Here is an 11,211-nt window from a genome sequence, read left to right on the forward strand (position 1 = left end):
AATCAAGAAAAACCTTTCTAAAGAGATTTTATCTCTTTTTGCTGGTTTGGGATCAAGCTCAGTACAGATGCTGTAAGTTCAGCTGAGAAAAAGAAGCCAACAGCATAACATTACTGTTAGGTGTGTGAGTGCAGGTAGAAGACAGAAACAAGTATCAATTACATCCTACACAGCTATAAAATGGTGTCATTTTTCTTCCAACACTGAAATATTCAAGCTTTGGTATCCAAAGGATGAAATCATCACTCTTGTCAGATCTCAGCCTCGTGCTTCTGGCTAACTAGAATGAACAACACAAATAGCCCATGAGCTGGCAAGCTTCAAATTGTATTCTCCACATTGCTGGGACTTAGCTGTTACAGAAAGTCTTGTTTTCTTGAGCATATTTAGTTAGATGTTCAACTGTTACTGTCATCAAGTGGATGTTACATGTGCATAACCATCAAAAAGCAATTTATTAATTCCATTTTGAACAACATAAAAAGGCTTAAGACAGTATGGCCAAATAACAGCCTCAAAAATGGTTTTAAAACACAAGATATTTGATTGTTTTGTTCTGAGAATTCAAAAGACTGTGGACTTGTTGCCTTCCAGAAGATAGGAAAAAGATTCATTCAGTATAATACTGATTACCTTCCATTCCTTTATTTTTTCTTCACTAGGATGCACTGAGTTAGCTTCATTCCGTATCATAAGTTGGACTGGTTACACATCAGCAATATAATAACTAAGGTTGTTTGTTAGTTTCTTTCTACCCAGATTTCATCATCACCATCAAAAAAAAAAAAAAAAAAGGCCATTAGCACTCCCCACTCCCATAAAGATTATTGTTCTTTTTCTTTTTTTTTTTTTGTGAAAGTACTTGGGGCATGATACTTTATCTGGATTCCTGGATAACAGGTTCTGCATCTGTCTTTACCATAAATCTGCTTGCAGACCCTGCTCAGTCAGTGTCTGTCTCCCTCAGTGAAGTCAGTGCTGCTGCATCTCTAGCAATAATTTTCTACTGACAGTATTTCCAATGACACACCCAGACATCTGGCTGGAGTACTATATTATACTCTTCTCTTACAGTTTTGTTACTAGTTATCAATATTGCATCAGTATCAGTCATATGAAATACCAACTGTAGCGTGTTTTTCTCAGCTGCTGAAATCTTTTCCCTTCACAGAATATGAAAGTGTTATGTTCTGTTTGGTGGCAGCTCTAAAACTTTTTATTGATGGGGAGTAAAAACTGCTGTACAAAGGAGTTAAAACTTCACTGTGTTACGCTATTGCTGCATGTTGCTCTTTAGAGGGAACAATACAGAAAACCACCAGCAAGGTATACCAAATTCTAGTGGGAAACTCCGCTATAACTCCCGGTTAAGTGAGGCAAGACCCTAGCATTAATTATCAGAAGCATGCACAGTACCAAGTAACCAATGCACCATACCTTGCCAACACATTTCAAGACAGTGAGCAGTGAACTTTCTTGGAGTCTATATAAGAGAATCTCCAGTGACTGATCTCAAATAACGTGGCAGTAGGCTAGGATTTATGCTCACGTAGACCCTAGAAGCAAAGTTAGTGGAATATGTGAAAGCAATCATGGATTTGGCAAGACAATCCCACTTCACCAAACAAATTTGAAACCTTCAGTTCAACTGCGGTTTCCAGTGAAAACAATTAAAGCTATCACAGTAGTATCCATGGGTCTAAGATACCTTTGTGTTTGCTGAGGCATATGGAGAACAAAAGGCCATTCCTGCCTGACAGTGCTTGCAATTTCAATGGCAAATAAAAGACAACAGGCAGAGGGAGACAAATGAGCAAGCAGAAGGAAACTGTAGTGTGCCTACAGAGAAATGGCAGTGCTATGGAGAGAGGATTGGACTAGCTTGCAATAAACTAGCTATGGTACCCAAAGGAGGTCAGTCACTTGGGGTGATCAGCCCCATGCTGCAGCTTCTAATGCTCATCTTCTTTTCCTCAGAGCTAGGCCAGACACCTCCATTACAACCTGCAGGCATAACAAACAAGTATTAGTCAATACAATGATTAATACTGGTCAGCAAAACTTGTCTAATCATCGTGAGGTTTATTTGAGTCTTCTTCCTTGCTCTTCCACTACATGTTCAAAACCCAAACACACAATGAAATGGCAGGAGGGATCTATGCCAGGGGGGTTAATTCCTTTTTAATCTACAAAGGGATGAGCAGAGCTAAAGAGCAGAACTAATAGAGTTTTAGTAATTAAACAGTTGCTCTTTTTTTTTTTTTTTCACACAAAACCACACACTACTGTTATTAGAGAGAGAAATGATATAGTGGACTATAAGTGTGTGCATGTCTGTGTGTTTCTCAATCTGCTGTTGGGCAGTGGGTGTAAGGAGAAAAAAGCTGTTCTTCCCAGATAAGATAAAATAGTATGTTGAAATTTAACTTCTTGATTTTAAAACATGCATAGAAAGTAATTAGAGAAATGGCATATCACACATCTGCCTAGAGAAAACTGATCTGCTTGAACATCACATTTCCAAACAGTTCAAAGATACACAGGATTAAATTTCTTTCAGGCAAAGTGAATAGTCTCTATTTTTCTCTTCTGGTAAGAAATCTCCAGGGAAGACGTAAGAGAGTCATTGTTCAGTTGTACAGGGTGTTTACACTTGCATTCACTACCACGTGTTGAAAGTGTTCAGTTGGTCACAGACTCAAAGCTTCATACCATAATAAAGTGGGCTTCATTAGCTTGGCCCAAGCAGCAGCTCACTGCACTGCATGCCACACAGTGCAGAGAGCTCTGCCGTGCCGGCGCACAGTTGCCAGCGGGGCACATTTACCCAGCTAAGCCCAAAGCCTTACAGAGCTGAGCCCTCCTGCTCTTGCACTAGCAGAGCAGCAGCCCAACACGTTGCACAGCTCTGTTCCCACCACACGCATCCCCTTCTCTAAATGTCGGTTTCCTTCTAGTTGGGAGCATGCAAATATTTGATGGACTGAGAACCAGTTCCTGTGCAAATTCCTCATACGGTGTCTCCTCTCAAGCTGATACAATGAAAGCAAGAATGCCTCCTAAAGTGAATTTTGAGAGTATGTACATCACAGAACAGAAATTTTCATCAAGGCTTCATCCACACAACTCAATGGTGATGCATTGCCATATCACAGCTCAGCTTTATCTCCAACCATGTGACTCTTTATTAATGAAACAATAATAATCAGGCAACAGCTGGCATAGCACAGAAATCGTGACAAGCACAGGAATCGAGTATTTTGCTAAAGCTTTGAGGGAAATGCTGATCATAAACCCTTGGTATTAACCTTCAGATTGTGATTAAAGACCTTGGCATGTAATTTTACTTACAGTTCTCTTTGCAGAAATGAGAAACAGCAGGTAAGGGAGGTCTAGACATGGCTGCTATCCCAAGTTCTATATCACTTTTGGAACATTAAGAACAAAATTTCTGCTTATGAAAAATGTATTACAGTACAAGACAGAAAAGCATCTGGGATCAGTCCTTCACTAAATTTATACATCCAGTATTTATTAGATTGGCACAAAAGGTTGTTTGAAAACAGCTGATGGAACAACCAAGAGCCAGGTGTAGGAGTCCAAATGCAAAACAGGATGCACAGGGCCTCCTAGCAGCAGACTGTAAGAGCATGCAGATAGGGCAGAAGGAAAATAAGAAGTGCTTGAAAGGTAGAAGAGGTACTGAAAAGTTTTTCCACAACACCATACTGGCACAGGCTATTTGTAATGAACAGCTCCCCAGCTGCAGTGCTGCTATAGCTACGCCATCATATCCGGCCCTGTTTTTCATTACCAAGCGAGGCAGCAGGTCTCTAGAAGTCAGTGAGACTCAGCCACTGTAATTGCTACTGGAGAAGTGAGAAACATTCTTCTTCCAATTGACTCCCATTCTTTTGTACCTCTCTCTGCCTCTCTGAAAACATTTACATATAGCAAAGGTTGGCATTTTCTCATTTTTGTAGGTGATCATAAAGAACTGGGGTCAGCGTATAGTAATGTATCCTCACTGAGGTGCACCAGGGACATTTCCATTGCATCTCAGCATTCAAAAGCCAACTGAGGCTTTCAGGGAAAAGTGCCTTTTGCAGTGATGTCCAAGCCACATTGGCAACATGTTCCCTAGGGATGAGACTCTGAAGAGACTGGGCCCTGGACAATGTGCAGGCCAGACATGGGAAGCAAGGAGGGAGAAATGCCAATGATCCTTCAGGGTTCCCATACCTTCTGCTGCTACTGAGGACTAAGAGAGAAGATTTTGCTCTTTCAAACAAATTTGTGGCAGTCTCTCTCTTTGACATGGAATTCCTTCATGTGTGCTAATATTATACAAATTTAAGTTAGTCTGGCTTTTTGCCAATGACATTTGCCCATCAGATGTCCTCTGTGGGTGTGCCCTAGCATTGTGAAAGCACAGTATTGCTGTTGTATACCTAGCTTTAATACAGAAAAGGAGGTGTATCTGAGCAATGGCAATTTACCTCCGTTACACTAAATTCTGAAGAAGCAAGAAAGCAGAGCACACATGAATGAGCAATAATACGTGAACAATAATATAAGATGGGGCTATAGGTTTCCTTTTTTTTCACGCATAAAAGAAGAACTCTTTCAATTCCTAGCAGAAACAAATGCTTTCTTAGAAAGGAGCTACTGCACGTCTATATTTACATCAGGAGGCGGGGGAAGGTGAGCAGTGTGAGCTTCTATGGGAAGCTCTGCTCCAATATATATATATATATTCACACACACACACGTACTTACTGGCTATACAGAGGCTGCAAGTGTGATGGAAAAACACTTCAGAACTGCACAAACAATGCAAGAGCTTCAGCATGTGCATGGCTCCATTATTTCAGGCCAACCAGGGACAATATTTGGCATTCTTAGCTGGTTTCTTAGCACTCTGGAAATCAAATGCTGCACTGTTCTCCCATAAGGCATTTATTAGGCTAGTAGTCATGGGAGTACTACCTGTTAGGAATTTTTAAGGATTTTTTTTTCTTAACAAATTTTATCATTTCCAAGGAGTAACTTCAATGATTTAGAATCAGTTGCTGTAAAGGTGTATCTGCTCGGTACAGAATTTGCAAAGTTGACTAGACCCTGGAAAGCTGGCAAGCCTATGGAGGTCTTTACATGTGTTTCAATGGGAATGAGCCTAGATCCTACACAGATTATCAGTCTTAACACAAGACAACTAAGATTGGATTGAAAAACAAAAGTGAAAGAAAAAACATTTAAATGAAAATAATCAGCTGTTTGTAACGTCTGGAAGAAAACTGGATTTACCTCTATTCTGCCATTACCCCTTTAAACTCTTAAATCACAACTAAAACTACCATCTTCTTCCCTATAACTCTTCCATGTGTCATTCAGGTTCCTTCTCTCAGCTCTATTTATTTAATCTTTTGTGTGTCTATTCCCCTGACACCATTTTCACAGAGCGAGCCCAGCACAGTGGGAATTTTGCACTCCTCCTTCCAGTTATGTAACTTCTCCCCCTCTGACAAGAATTTGGGACACAGGCACAAAGCACCACAGATCTGCTTCATCAAGTGACAACTTAATTCCCTATAGAAAGGTGAAAAAAAACCCTATCTTACTGAAGATAAAACATTGCAGATAGTTCAATTCTTCTGAGAATACTTGGCTGGCTTACTTAGAGCCCCCTTATTTCACAACATAAAATTAAAATAGACTGTTTGGAGGGGAGAAAGTTTCTTTCCAACCCACTCTCTTTCACCATCTCTCCTGATTTGTGGTTAGACTTTCATCGGGAAATTTTACCTAGAGTATTTGCACAAAGCTTTGAGATAACAGCTATGAAAAGATACTGCCTCTGAACAACCAGCCTCATACTCAAATTCCAACAGCTTCAAAATTCAGACTCCTCAGATCTGCACTGAGTGTGGAGTCAGGTGCTACATGTCCCCTTTGCAAGGCGTGGAGCGATGCCTTGCATACACGCCAGGATGAAGAGCAGCCTCAACAGCATATTTGAGCTCACCAAGCCTTAGAGCCTGCCTACTTTCTGCTCACACCGACACCTGGTACACCAGCTGCCATGTGGCCATGAGGGCACACTGCACTTCACAGGCGCTGAACAGAGGATATTTGCTGGTGGACTGGGCTGCCCAGGCCACGTCTCTGCCCAGTCCAGCCACATACAAAAAACAAACCCAGCTGAGGTCAAATGTACTCAGGTCTCCAGAGAGGTCTAGATCTAGGACAAGGCAGATCTTAGAAAACAGTGAGCAAGCCTGTCTGAGAAAGCAAACTTAGAAGCTGGTGACCCAATGACAGCATGGCAATGCCTAATGCCAAACATAAGACTTGATAGACCATTGTAATTAAAGCAGGTTCATTTGCAGTTATATCATTGCAATATTTAAGTAGAAATTGTGATAACTTGGAGACCCCAGCTTTCAGGGCTACCTCACACCTTGAGGTCACCAACACCTGCTGCAAGGCTTAGCCTGATGCGGCGAGGGCCACCTTGCTAAAATCTGTACTCATGATGGATTCCCAACTGCCTGGTGCACAAAGTACTCAAGAAAACCTTGCTTGGTCTCAAAAACAAGTAAAATTATAAGTAAATATATCACAAACATGCCTTTTATCAAACTTCTTGTCTGATACTTTTGTTGGAGAAGACAGATGTTACAATCAGCATTTGAATACGTGATTACTATTCCTTGGTGCATAAGAAGTTGCATACAGAGCCTGTGTTAACTTCAGTGCTGAGCCTCATGCTCCTGGTCACACAAACTGTCCTACTCACCAGATAACCACTCTGAATGTTGTGGGGCCCCTCAGGAAACAGAACCACCACAACCTTTGTGCACAAGAGCTGCCCAACTCAAGTCACTGCTCAGAGTGTGGCCCAACTTTTATTACATTTCTGTAGAGTTATTGCAAAGCAGTCTTTTGCCATATAGCTTGAATATGAAGCCCATGAGATCTGGCAGCAAGTTCAGAGGAAGTGAAGCATCCAAGTTCTTTTCCGGTTTGTCTGCAAAACATGATACATGACATGTTTTGCTTTTGACAATCTGCTTTATTTGGCAGGCAAGACAAAAGGATTCAGTCTTTGTCCAGTAAGACTTTCAAGCAGGAATAGCCAGGAAATTAGTGCACGAATATTAAAAACAAACAGAACAAAAAACAGGATTTGCCAACCCTGAATGAAGGCAGAGTTTATGCTCAAAATGGAACTTTCTTTTATTTTTTCTTAGCAAGAAGAAATAGAAATTCCGGGGCACCTTTTACTTCACTCAAACGATTCCTACTGATTCCACCATGTTCTTCCTTTGTATACTTTGCTTCCGATGATGTGTCACCATGGGACATATGATCATGTTAGCTTCCTGAACTGTCTCTAGAAGAAACAGTGCATACCCATCCAGACAGGGCAACGGTACCACGGACAGCTGGGCTGTGCAATATCCACGAGCACTACAAGACAGGGGCAAAGAAGACACCCCAGGCATGAATGACCACGCAGCTGCAAAGGCATGGTCATCAGTTTCCCCAAATGAGCTGGCAGCAAGCTGGCACCCCAGCTGCCTTGAAGGCCCTGAGCACTCACGGTGAGCTAAGCAAGCAGGCAACCTCTGGCCCAGTGGCATGAAAAAGAAGAGAGAATTTCAGTGCCTGCTTCAGACAGATTCACACAGACAGGGAAGCCCCTTAGGGCTGGGGCTGTGTTGGAGCCACTGGCCACCTGTGTCCCTTGCTGCTTCCCTGCAGCATTTTTCAAAGTACTCAGGGAGAAGAAATGCAGATATCTTTCTGTAAAGTACACAGTGGTCAGTACAGCTGGAACACCCTCCAGCCAGCCAGCAGAGCCACTGACTTCAGCTGCTGCAGTTTTATTTCATCGCCAGTGACATCACTGAGCAAAGCCGTGACAGCATTAAACCTGTCACTCCCAGGCCCAGTGCTGCTACAGCAGCCAGCGCACCAGGTGCCAGACAGGCTGCTCGAGCCTTCGGCTGCTTCCACTGGATAACAGGTTCGTCTGTGCCAGAGGGGACACGCACATAGAGCTGTTGCGACCGTAAACACATGCAAGACTCCAATTTCTGGGGAAACATATCCACATCTGGGTAATCTCAAAGCTGTTATCTGTTTGATCTATGTTCTCAAGTCAGCATGGGGAGAAAATAGTGACCTTTTTTTTTTTTTTTAATACTTCACAGTTATAATCCCAGTGGCTCAGAAGCACTGCTAGGACAGTTTTGAGGCATAAATCATTCATTCATCAGACATAGGACAAGCAACAATCTTCAAAAGTAGTAAGAACCTAAAACCTAGAGGCTGTGTCACTTGGCACATTACTGAATAACCTTGGCCAACAATACAGTGTTCTGGAGTGTAATCTGGTTACTCTCCGGTTGTTTTCATATGAACTAGTTTTGTACTTACAACATCCTGCATTCTGATTTTTATAGCTGTACTTTAGTTGGAGCAAAAAGTCTCCAGACAAGATCAGGATCCTGTGGTGGCAGGACACTGAACATACAGTACTGTCACTGTCAGGAATGACTTGTGACAGAAACTGCCCGGGCCGGCTAGTAAAGTATCAATCACATTTTAAAGGGGTGCACAAAGATTAGGCACTTTTCCCAGAACAACTCAGTATGTCTCAAACTCAGCTTTAGGCTTCAGAGGGCCAAGTCACTGCCTTCTCCACAGGGCAATTCTTCCTATCATGAATGATTGAGGCAGATTTTGCAAAGTTGCAGTAAAAATTTATTTTGCTTCTGACTGATTGGTAAAATTGCCTTGCTAGTGGTCATTTGGCAGGAAAGCAAACACTACAAGTGGGCTGTTTTTCCATCCCTTCAGATCTTTTAACGTTTTCATAATGGTTTCAGTAGGGAACAGGAAATCTCAGAATTACTAAAAATAATAAAAAACCCCTACCACTCCTTTATTGCAATACACAACTCATTAGCTCATTAGAGTCATTAGCTCAGCTCGCCCTACGCTAAGAGTTATCCCATTAAAATAAGCCCACTGAAACCAGCTGTGATCAACAGGCCTTTGTCCTGCATCTAATTTACCCTGACAGTCTCTCTTCTATTTGAATCTCTTCAGGGAAGACAGATTCATCTCCCTGTGATTTCAGCTCTAGTCAAATCCCATGTCACCAAAGGAGACAAAGGTAATATTTTCTGCAATGTCCAGCTATTACCTGGTACTCCTCCATACCAGGTTCAGTTCATATCTTCCTCATTTATTCTGATTTAGATGCAAGCAGGACAGTTTTCATCCAGTAGTGCTTGAGAAACTCCATTCAAATACACTCTCCTTTCTGAACTTTTCAAAGTTCAGTGCCGTTCCGTTCATTTTTGCCATATAAAGCCACAACCTTTCCTAAATGCCTGTGAACATGGGAGGAAAATACAGACTCTTCAGGTAACTCTACCTACAACTGATCAAATGCAGTCTGAGTGGTTGTGTCATTACTTCTAGTGCACTTCAAAAGAACGAAGCTTCTCTTCCATCAGAAATTCTTCTTAGAAATGTATGAAGTAAAATTAATATTTTGCATGCTGCATTCCCAACAGTCAAACTTTTGAACAGTAAAAAGTTCTGAATAGCTCAACTGCTCAAATGACTTCTATTAATAATTTGTCAAAAGGATTCGGGACAACCTTCTTGAAGGCTTATTGATCGTTTTGAAGCAACGTACAAGATAATAGTTCTGGAACAGCATGTACAAAGCTGCCAAGTAAAAGTTTCAGATAATCATATTCATGAGGCCAGCAGAGGACACTAACTCCCAGCACTTTGGTTAGTTTCCACATGATCTCTTTCCCCTGGGGTGTAAGATTAGCCAAAGAGAAAAGCAGTTACCTCTCATCTCTCAACCAGCCATCAGCACTGAATCTTGTATCACCACTACTGAGTCAGCTACAGATTGCAGCAACCTAAAGTCATGGCCAGGGCACAAAGGGAAGGAACCAAAAGGACAGGCCATGGTGAAGTCCCTTACCCCTTCTTTGTCCATCTGCCTCTCTCCTGCACTTCAGTCCAGGCAAGCAGGAGTTCATAGCGCCCTGGCGTTCATAGGCACTGGCACTCTTGCTGCTCTGACATTTACACATGAGGAGGACCACGGTACCCAGCAGCTGGAAGGCAGAAGGTGGATTGAAATGTAAGGGCATGGAGCTGGGAGGGGCCAGTCTTGCCACAGGGCTACTTAGAGATTCAGTGTCCTCCACTACTGTGCACTGATCAGGAATGCTTACTGGGAGCCTGAAGTGAAATATAATGGCATAGCCATGCATCCCAGGACAGAGGCATGCAGCTTGTCAGCCTGCAGGACAGTCGGGTCACACGGTGTGGAGCAGGGAAAGCTGATATTTTGGAAAGCTGACATATTTGGGATGAGGCAGCTGGCTCAGCCAGCCAAGCTACACAGGGATAAGAGTGCCTTTCGCAGAGGCAGAGAGAAGTGCTCTGTGATCTCTATGGCAACTGCCAGGGAGAAGCACTGTGCACGCTGAGGAGAAGAGACGAGAGAGACGAGAGGGGAGAATAAAACCCAGAAAGCAAAGCCAAGAAAACAGCAGGGAGAAACCCACAAAAAAAGGGAGAAACAAAGGTGGGAGAGGAGAGATGCAGCCCACTGCTGCTGAAGGGGGAAAGCAAAGGGCTCAGGGGTAGTGTCCAAGGAGGATGAGGCTCTCGAGCCTCCCCCATATGTGTCCTGCAGCCCGCTGCAGCCGGGCACAGCTCTCCAGCAGGCCAGCAAAAGTTCCCTGACAGTTTCGGGAGACACCAAAAAACAGATGAAATGCAAAAACTGCACAAAGGTCTTTAAGTCTGAGATGCCAGCAGTGCTGCAGTACATACATAATTTAAGGCTTGAAATAGTCATTTTACTCAAGCCACAGATGAATATTAAGCTCAGATAAAGATGCCAAATAGAAGGGAATAAATGATATTCCCTGAAATCCATCTGAAACAATGTAAAATAAATACTGAAAAACAGCAGGCCAAGGAGCATGCCAAACCTGTCTGACTTTTGCTTTATGTTTGCATCAGAGTGCAATGAAATGATAGTTTTGATTCAAAGTAGACACATATGTTCAGCTTTCTCTTGTCCAGAAAGGCTTCATTCTGTACTGTCTAGAAGTCAAGGTGAAAAATTCACTCCTTGCTTCCTGCATAGTCACAGCA

The sequence above is a fragment of the Anser cygnoides genome, chromosome 6 (genome assembly GCF_040182565.1).
Source record: "Anser cygnoides isolate HZ-2024a breed goose chromosome 6, Taihu_goose_T2T_genome, whole genome shotgun sequence".
In the NCBI taxonomy this organism is placed as follows: domain Eukaryota; kingdom Metazoa; phylum Chordata; class Aves; order Anseriformes; family Anatidae; genus Anser; species Anser cygnoides.